The sequence below is a fragment of the Cupressus sempervirens genome, chromosome 9, assembly GCF_028749045.1.
Source record: "Cupressus sempervirens isolate cs-2001-9-10 chromosome 9, ASM2874904v1, whole genome shotgun sequence".
Lineage (NCBI taxonomy): Eukaryota > Viridiplantae > Streptophyta > Pinopsida > Cupressales > Cupressaceae > Cupressus > Cupressus sempervirens.
The window spans coordinates 519,058,879-519,070,129 of NC_143126.1; positions in this window are offsets into that span (position 1 = coordinate 519,058,879).

The following is an 11,251-nucleotide window of genomic DNA, read 5'->3' on the forward strand; positions in this document are numbered from 1 at the left end:
AGGGGAGGGGTGAATCAGTTACCAAAAAATAAATCCATAGATCCTAAGATATCTTAAAATATAGTTGCTACTGATACTCGGTAACCACACAAATGAATGCTAAAACTTGATAGATGTTTTGTTAACTTATTGAGCATTTAAAGTGATTAACATGCATGCATAAAGAAATAACATGAACACAAGAGACACCAAATTTAACGTGGAAACCCAATTTGGAAAAAACTACCAAGTAACTAGTTACTAATTTTCACTCTTCTGAAGTGAGCCTTGTTAGGAGCCAACCCTATTAAAGGTTACAAAACACACTATTAGGTGTGACCTTGTTAGAGAATTTAATCGCCTTGTTAGAAGTGGCCTTGTCAGAGATCTTTAAAACAATTCAACTGAATTGTCACCTTCTTAGAGAATTTACAAACTGGCTATCAAACCAACTCTGTTAAGAGGTTTTGAATCACTGTTACAATGATTAGAAAGAAACAATGAAGTGATCTAAAATATATGCAACTTATCTTTGCTGAATATAGATCTCTGTTCTGCTTCACTAGATCCTCACTGATCAAATACAACTTTGCAGCTCCATAAGCATATCTAATCCTTCTTCAACATTCGCTCATATATTCAATATTCACTCATTCCATATCCATACATTCGCATTCTTATTCATCCACACTCTTACTTATGAATTCACATCTTGACCTTTCATATATACCTTATAGATTGTCAAGTCAGCTCAATTACAAGTTACAACAACTGAAAAATATTAAATCAGTCAGCTGCATAAAACAATTAAACTTAATTCTTTAGAATAATAAAATTCTTCACTACCTGACCCATCTCAGTGACCACTACTCTAGAATGGTTTCCCCAGTGTTAACCAAGTGAAGCTTGGTAAACACTACAAACCTTGCAACTTCCTTCGGAGACCGAGTTAACTCAGTAAACACTGACCTTCCTTTGCTTACCGAGTGAGCTCGATAAAAGCTAACCTTCCTTCGCTTACCGAGTGAGCTCGATAAAAGCTAACTTTCCTTTGCTTACTGAGTGAACTCGATAGACATTGAACTCGGTAAACATTGACTTTCCCTTTGTTAACCTTGGGAGCTTGGTTAACATTAACTTTCTGCTACAAGATCCTTTGATGCCCGAGTGAGCTCGGTAAGAGCTAACTTACTATGTAATGTTCAGGAATGTTCGGTAGACACTGTAAATTTCTTTGCTGATTGTCTGAGCTTAGTAGACTCTGTTTGATGGTTGATATGACATTTTTGTAACATCAAAGACAATACACAATTAACAATTGTATCCAACAACCATGATGAAGTTCTTTGTGATGTTATTCCAATGGATGTTTGCCATCTATTGTTGGGTAGACCGTGGCAGCTTGATAGGCATGTAGTAGATGATGGTCATGCAAACACATACTCTCTAACAAAGGATGGAGTTCACCACAAAATGAAGCCCATGAAAAAGGAAGGTGAAAAGGTATGTAGCAGTGCTAGGATTTGTCTTGTTGATGGAAGGAATTTTTTAGATGGCATGAAACATCAGCGTATGTGTTATGCTTTGATTCTTAGGAAAGATAAAGAAGGTAGTAGTGAAATACCACTTGAAGTTTTAGATTTACTAGGTGAGTTTGGAGATATCATATTTGATAATGTTCCAAAAGGATTGCCACCAGTAAGAAAAATCAGTCATTAGATAGATTTAATCCCAAGAGCTAATTTTCCTAACAAGGTTGCTCACAGGATGACTCCTACTGAAACTAAGGAGCTAAATAGACAGGTTCAGGAGCTATTGAGGAAGGGCTTGATTTGGGAGAGCCTGAGTCCATGTGTAGTACCTACAATACTAGCACCAAAGAAGGATGGAGAGTGGAGGATGTGTACAAACTCTCGAGCTATAAATAGGATAACCATCAAGTATCAATTTTCTTTGCCAAGAATGGATGATCTTATGGACTGCTTGAGTGGAGCTCAGTACTTCACAAAGATAGATCTCAAGAGTGGCTATCATTATATATAGATACAAGAAGGAGATGAGTGGTAAACAACCTTCAAGACCAAGGAGGGTCTTTATGAGTGGTTAGTCATGCCCTTTGGATTGACGAACACCCCAAGCACCTTCATGTGGCTTATGCACGAGGTACTTAAGAAGTTCTTGGGAAAATTTGTTATTGTCTATTTGGATGATATTTTAATTTTCAGAAAAACTTTGGAAGAACATTTATTGCATATTCGTAGTGTCCTTGAAACGTTAAGGGAAGAGAAACTGTTAATTAATTTGAAGAAGTGTATCTTTGCAAAAAGGGAATTAGTCTACTTGGGGTTTTTTATATCACCTAAAGGTCTCAAAATGGATACAGAGAAGGTAAAATCCATCTTGGAATGGCCTACTCCAAGGTTTGCTACTGAGGTAAGATCATTTCATGGTATGGTTAGTTTTTACAGGAAGTTCATTAAGAATTTCAGTGGCATATGTGCACCCCTGACTGATACAATAAGAGGGGATAGAAAAGAGTTCAAATGGACTACGGTAGCTGCGAGAATTTTTGAATTGATAAAGAAGAAGGTGATAGAACAATCTATGTTGGCACTTCCAGATTTTAGAAAGGTGTTCCAGGTGGATTGTGATGCTAGTGGCAGTGCTATTGGGGCTGTATTAAGCCAAGAATGTAAGCCTATTGCATATTTTAGTGAAAAATTGAATGATACGAAAAGGAAGTATTCTGTTTATGATCAAGAGTTCGATGTAATAGTTCAAGCCTTAAAGAAATGGAGGCATTATTTATTGCCAAAGGAATTTGTTTTGTATACTGATCATCAGGAATTATAGTACTTAAATAGCCAAGGTAAATTGAATCAAAGGCATATGAAGTGGGTAGAGTTCTTGTAGAGCTATACATTTGTGTTGAAGCATAGAAGTGGAAAATCTAATAGGGTGGTAGATGCACTAAGTAGGAGACAGTTGTTGCTTACAGTAATGCAGCTTGAAGTAGTTGGGTTTGATGAACTCAAGAATTTGTACCCTAAGGATCTTGATTTTGCTAAAGCATGGAAAGCTTGTAAGGAGCCTGTTGTTGTAGACAGAAACAAGTGGTTAGACTATTTGATTCAGGATGGTATGTTATTCAAGGGTAGTCAATTATGCATTCTAAGGAGTTCCATGAGGGAAAATTTGATTAAGGAGAAACACAGTGGAGGGATGGCAGGACATTTTGGTCGAGATAAGACCATTTCCATTCTTAGAGAACATTATTTTTGGCCTCAAATTTCATAGGATGTGAAGAAGTTTGTACATAGTTGTTAGATTTGTCAAGTGGCCAAGGGATTTAGTCACAATACTGGAGTATATCAGCCATTGCCTATTCTATCAAATCCATGGGAGGACATAAGTATGGATTTTGTTCTTGGATTGCTAAGGACACAAAGGGGTAATGACTCATTATTTGTGGTGGTTGATAGGTTCTCCAAAATGGCACATTTCATTCCATGCCATAAAACTCATGATGATGTCCATATTGTAGACTTGCTTTTCAAAGAGGTGGTAAATCTACATGGTCTTCCGAGGAGTATAGTTTCTGACAGAGATACTAAATTTGTAGGGTATTTATGGAGAACATTGTGGAAGAAGTTAAGAACATACTTGAAATTTAGTTCCACACATCACTCGCAGACTGATAGCCAAACAGAAGTGGTAAGCGGAAGTTTGGACAATTTACTGAGATTTTTAGTTGGGGATAAACCCAAGGGGTGGGATTTGATTCTACCACAAGCAGAGTTTGCTTACAATAACCCTATAAACAAGAGTACTGGTAGATCACCATTCCAAATTGTATATGGAAGTAGCCCAAGGACTGCACCAGAGTTGAGGAAGATAGAGCAAGGCAAAAGGTCAAGTGTTGAAGCTAAAGAATTCGCTGAACATATCAAGCATCTACATGAAGAGGTTCAGGCACACATCACCAAGATGAATCAAGAGTATAAAGCTAGGGCTGATCAAAGGAGAAGACATAAGGAATTCCAAGTAGGGGATCTAGTCATGGTACACTTATGGAAAGAAAGATTTCCATCCAGTACTTACAACAAGCTGAAAATGAAAAAATTTGGTCCCTGCAAAATTCTGAAGAAACATTACTCAGGAAATGCATATGAGGTGGAGTTGCCAGATGGACTTCACATTTCTCCTATTTTCAACATTGTAGACTTAACAAAGTATCATGATGATGGTGCAGATGAGGAGCTGATGTTAGAGCCATGTCGAATTCCTACTTCTAAGAAGGAGGAGATAGAAGAGATTCTGGATAGTCGTGTGGGTAGAAGTATCAGAAATAGGCAGTATGAAGAGTATTTGGTCAAGTGGAAAGGATGGCCGATAGAGGACTCAATTTTGATTTCAGCAGCTGAGGTTTCCCATTTGGGATTTCCTCTACCATTCATAAAGTGACAAGGTCACTTTTCAATCTACCCTGGGTGTCTAATGTAGGAGCATCTAGGGGTATAAGGGCAATCCTGTGTCAACCAAAAAAATGTACTTGGACTTAGTTTTTGTTTTATGTGTTTTCATTTCTGGATACCCATTTGGGTCAAATAAAGGTTTCAACTCTCACAAGTCCACTATCATTATTTTAGGATAGAGTATTTGAACACCTTGGGATACGTGTAAATGTCCAAAAAATAGGAGTATGTAATTGAGCTATCATTTTGGTGAACTAGAAGGTGTAAATTGGTCAGAAGATTGTAATTGTAATTTAGAGCATTCCAGAAAAGGAATCAGGTCGAAAGGCCCCACGGTTTGAAAGTTATTGCAATTTTTTAGCTTTTGGAGACCTCCTAAGAATGCTTCAAAGTCAGATTAGGGGCATTAAATGACCTCAAATAGGGCCAAAAAATGGAGGATGATTGAAGCTGGTCCATAGGGCTATAGAGCGCTTCGAGAGCTTTCCAAAAATATAAACAGTTCGTTAATTGGAGCTACGGTTCAAAAGTTATGCCTCCTGAAACATTCGGTTACCATTTTTGGATTCTTCTAATTTTGTGCCGACTTCTAATGCGACTTCTAGAGCCTTCTATTTGGTCGGTGGCTGCCAACTAGTACTTTCTAGAATGTATTCCTAATCCTTAACCCTCCAAGGTCTAGTTAAGAACATTTCTAGCATTGTAAAAGGCAGTTCGGAGTGGAGTTTGAGAGGAGGTACTAAAAGGAGAAATTATCTCCAGACTTATATTGTTACAAGCCCTTAGGGCATGTTTTGAAGTCTATTTTCTCTGTACTGAATGTAATAGCATATTTACACAGTTAATACAATTTTCCCTTTTCTGTTGTGTCCATTCTTTGCTTGGGTCATGTCCCTATCATCCTGGGAGCCAAGGGACCCTTAACCTATGCTACATTTTCTAGAGACATGGGAGAAGTTACTATTGGCTTTAGTACTTCATAACATTCTAGATCATATAGTGATGCCCAAATCAATAGCAGTAGTAGATAATTGGGATGCTCACAAGGAGATTATGACAATACATGCATGGTTACATATTTGGAATCCATCATTGGGCTAGCATATTGAGCCTTTATATCCAACCATTTGTTATAAATTGGGGAATGTACTTCATGTGTAGAATGCAAGTGATGCATCTGCATATGCAATTTTATCACCTTGGAAAATTGTATTTGATCCTAATAGCTGGGAATAGGTGACTATTTATTTTATTGTACCTAATCTAATTTTACAGTAATTTGTAATCAACCCTAGCTAATCAGCAACTAGAACCATTTAACTAGTTTATGGCTCGTTTCTCTCTAAAAATATCTTCTATGATATGTTTTTGTAAAATTTCTATCAAACTCTACCTATTTTTCCTGATCTACATTATTTTTGTGGAGGACTACCTATATCACATGTAGGCATATTAAACTTAAATTAAGTAAGGGAAGAAAGTTGTGTTTGCAAGGAAGAAACAATTTGAGCAATACTAATGATAGTGAAATCAATAGAGGAAATAGGTGGCAATGACACATTTGACACACTAGGAAGAGTGTAAAAATTAGCTGGAATAGAAGGTGCTACAAGTAGGACATTAGAAACCATAGTAGGAGGATTAGGATAAGTGTAAGGAACATTATTTTATGAAGGTTGTGAGATAGGAAATGAAGAAGGTGGAACACTCACAGGTAGAGAAGGAATAGTATGACTACTAATAGGAGGATTAGATGGTTGAATATAAGTGGTTACAATAGCAACAACATAAGAAGGAATGCTAGAGATAGGTTTGGAAAGAGACAAGGTAGGTTCAACACTAGTGATAAGTGAAATCATTCCTATTTTAGATGTAGCTTGAGCTAAAGGATTAATGTGAGTGTGGACAAGGTGAATAAGACCAAGAAAAATATCCATGTCCATCATTCAACGTCATTTTTTAAACAACATCAAAAGTAGCCATAGTATCAATATTGTGATTCTCTTGAAGAAGTGAATCATGCAATTTATCAATCTCAATAGCAATCTTATGAAATTGTTCAAGAGGAACCCTTAAAGCCTCATACTCATCATGAGATGAATGAGAAGATTCATTCTCCATAAAAGGATTAGGGTAATGAGAAACCATAGGATCACTAAGGTTCCTAAAGAGAGGAGAAGTGGAATCTTCATCAAAGTGAGCCATTATTCTATAACTTCTCATAAGGGGATACTATAAGTACCTCTTAAGGTAATATAGCCTAAGGATGAAAGATTGTAAATAGCCCAAGGATGCACCTACATTAGACACCCAAGGTTTCAAAAAAAAGATGTTCTGATGAAGGGTGCTTCTCTTAACACCACAAACACATAACAAAAATAAAGAAACAATAGCAATCTATGAGAACAAAATATAGGCTTCTTATTATTTCCGCAAATGTGGAATTAAAAAATTTAGAGTTACAATATGCTAACCCATATGGGTACCTTCATTGCAGTAACTTGCAAGACAAAGTTGCAAATTGTCACCAAAGTTGTCCTAGATAATATTCACGCATTTCTTAAATAGGAAATTTTATGCCACTTGGGAAGGTTATAGTAGTCAAACTTAATACCTAGGGCCAACATACCCTAACAATAGATATAAAGTCATCCAAATACACCTTTGATATTTAGTTTAGATGTTTTGGTTGGCCCAACTTCAGAAGGCCATAACCCTCGAACCATTGCTCTAATTGGCTATTATAACCATTTTTTGGAAACCTCAACTCCTAATATATAGGCTCAAATCTATGCAAACACCCATCCATCTTGGACCTCATCTGGGGCCTCTAAGGCCTTCAAAACTGAGCCTAATGTTTTTATACCAAAATTACACACCAAAAATCTACAATAACTTCACGAATACATATAATCTAGCCATGAAACTCCACTAACAAGTTGATATATCTAAAATGAGCATTCACCTCTAAAATTAGAATATTCCAAGCTTGTATGATTGACTTACTAGCAAGAAATCATCCACAATCAACAACTCTGCATTAAGACAACCCTTATTCAAACAACTAAAATGAAATATTTTTGGTTGATGCAAGATTTATCTTATACCCAGGATGCTCCTATATCATGTTCCATAAGGACTTATTAACATTTGAATAAATTTAAAACATAAATCCCATGTGCATTATTAATCCACAAATCCTCTACATCAATCATCTTAGAAGTTTATCCAAACTTACTTCTACAACTAGCTGTATCATCATAAATAGCATCTCTTCTCTTGTTACTACAACTACCAAGATTAAATGAATCATACTTGTTTCAAGCCTTCATCTTATTAGAAATTTTCTTTCTTATTCCTCTACTCTTAATCATAAGATTAGGTAACTATCTTTCAATAGTAGGAACCTCAACCGTAGGTTTTTCTATCTTTAAACTAAAAGTCTTAAAAATACTTCTTAAGTTCTGACTACAACATTTGGGGTCAAATTGTGATGACAATTTATGATGGTAGGATAATTTGTGGATTTTCATGTTTATTTTTGTAATTATCATCAGCATCATCATAATATAGACATTTTCAATCCCCATGTGAGTATAAACAAAAAAAAACATGACATAAATCTTTCCCCATTTGTTTTGATCAATTGTTGAGAGTTGTGCACAAAAGAGGGTGGAGAGCTTTGAATTGGTGGATATTTCATTTTCGTTCCCCTTTGATCACTACATTTTGTTTTTATGCCCTATGATCTCTACATTTTGTTGTCGTGCCCTTGGTGGAGATCAGTGGAGATCTAGGAATTTATTGTTGTGCCCTTTTGATCTCTACATTTTATTGTTGTACCCTTGTAATCTTTGCATTTTTTGTTGTTCCCTTGTGATATCCATGCCCTTGCTTTGTGATTTCATTTTTTTGTCATTCACTTGTGATCTTCATGCCCTTGCTCTACGATTATATTCAAGGGGAGAAGAGGTACCTATGTATATATTTTTTTCTTTTCCTTTTAAACATGTATCTCTTTATATTTCTCCCAGGAGGTAATTATAGAAGCTTCTTTTTATGTATATGTATGTGTATATATACATAAATACACATATGTGTGTGTCTATGCATGTATGTATATAGAGAATATTTTCTTTATGTATATGTATGTGTATATATACATACATACACACATATGTGTATGTCTATGTATGTATGTATATATATAGAGAGATCTCTCTATTTATATACATACATATATACATAGGCACACATGCATATACATATATATATATACATACATACATACATACTAGAGATCATAAGGGTATGAAAATGAAATACAAAGATCATAAGGGCACGTCAACAAAATGAGGTGATCACAAGCGAATGACAATGAAATCCTATATCTCCACTGATCTCCACCAATGTTTAGAGATCGCCACCGTCTTTCACGCTCATCTCTCCACAATAAATCAAAACAAATGGGTATTTTTCATTTTATTGTACCTAATATACATACATATATATATATATATATATATATATATATATATATATATATATATATATATATATATATATATATATATACACTAGTACATTTGACTCAAATTTTTGACCATCTGATAGTTTGGGGTAATTTTGGTTGAATTGTGATGGCTTTAGTTAAAGATGAGCCCGTGTTGGTCAAAATTTTGACCAACATGGGCTCACACTAAGCAAAAATTGAAAAAAAATTATGTTTGCCACCCTAATCTTATTGTTACGCGACCCAGAAGACTCGTGCACTGAACCATTTTCTACCACTGTGATTTGTGGCTAGGATTACATGAAAAAAGGGTTTAATAGCATCACATTGAAAGAGATTTCAGAAATAAGGCGGCGTGAAAGGATCAAATAACAGCTGGAAACGTTGAAGAGTCTCCTTCCCAGCGTTACAAAGGTGAGTTGAAGTTTTGTTTTATAGATTGACATTTCTTGCCTTGTTTTGAATATATTTATATGCACCCTATACAATGTTTGCCTTTTTTTGTACTAGACATTTCTCATTTGCTTGAACCTTGAATCATGGATTTCTTCCTTCAAGTGATCTTTATGCTCAATACCCTAACAAAGTGGTGAGGGAGTTTTATAGTGGTCATCTACTAAACTGTTTTAGCTAGGGATATGATGAAATTTGTAGGGGCAAAAATACCATAAAACATTAAAGTGACACATCATGCATTTAAATTTTTAAAATTTCTTAAGTTCATAAAGATTTTAGTCAGTATTTTATATTGTTTGATGTGTAGATTTTCATTTGAGATATATAGTACCACAAACATAGCCCACTTGTGCCAAGTGCTACAGTAAAAAACATATAACAAAATCCCAAATGAAGAGAAGAGATATTTCTTCTGATTTGTCTCCTTTCCCTCCCACTTGTCTAACAATAGCTACAACCAATCATCAGCTAAGAACATATATATAGAACTAGTGATGTCTACCCCCACTGTAGTAGTGAGGCCTTATTTTTCAGAATGAAGCAGGTGAAGATTCCTAGTTATTGAGTGCATAACCCTACCACAAACTTGGCCACATCATCAAATCTTTGTTCAATAATCTCTTGCCTCTCCTGTAGTTTCTTAAAGCTTCTCTAGGGTGAGATAGTTCTCTTCTTGTTTCTGGTTTTCACCTTTAGGAGTCACTTGGGTGTCCTTGACCTAACACTGCTTGTCTTTCTCCTGCTAACATGGAGGCGAAGTGAAGGTCTCTCCCTTTTCTCCCACCCATTTGTAATTATCAAGATTATTTGTAAGTTTTATGAAGACCCACAATAATAGAAAAAATGCACTGACACTTACTTGGAATCCAAGCATTCGACATCGAGTGGAAGATGGACCAGACTTCTTTTGCAAGAAAATGATCAACACTATATAATTAGAGAAAGGGAGAGTCCTTACATGTTTTCAATAGGTACTCTATGTCAGGTGCTCTATCTACCATTGTATTGGACATGGAAATCAAGGTGTACCTTAAAGAAAAAAAAAATCTTTTCCCTTCTCAGAAACAGACTAGATTGAACTCTCCATTAATCTCAAGTACTGAGAATAATACTTAATTGTCTGTGAGATACCTATTAGAATGGTGCCTAGACAAGAAAATTTTAAAAAGTACTCTCATTCAGCTGGTCCATTAATCAGTGTAAAATGTAGTGTGCCAACCACATTTTTCCTAGTTGGAACATGGAAATACAACAGTGCACACTTCCCATAATTTTTGTGCACTTATCAATCATTCACAGGTCCGTATCAAAAATGTTATATTCTTGTTTGGCATTCAAGCATTTATTATAGATAGAAAGATAGAGCAGACTTATCTTGCAAAAAGAAATTAAAAATTACATGATAAGCACAGTAACTTTTTTGACCAGAAAGCATTGAGATCAGTTATGAGTTACTTTATAGAGTAGAAAATCATCACACCACCAAGCATTGCAAACCATTAGAAATAAGTTGGATAGGGGAAAGCAGAAATGTACAATCTTTGATAACATCTTAATGGTTTTAGGAAATCAGAAGCAAAAAATATTTTGAGCCATAAGGAAATGCAAATGAATACACAAATCAAATACTTTGACCCCTATAATTTGATTATAAGATTACACAAATAAAAGAAATGTATTTTTTTAATATTTGTAAGTAGTGCAACTACTTATGTGCTTCCTTTTAATTTACTTTTTATACATAAAACTAATTACATTTTAAACATTCTATGATGTTTATCTAATAGAATGTACAATATGTTCAAGCATATATTTTCCTATCTCTTAA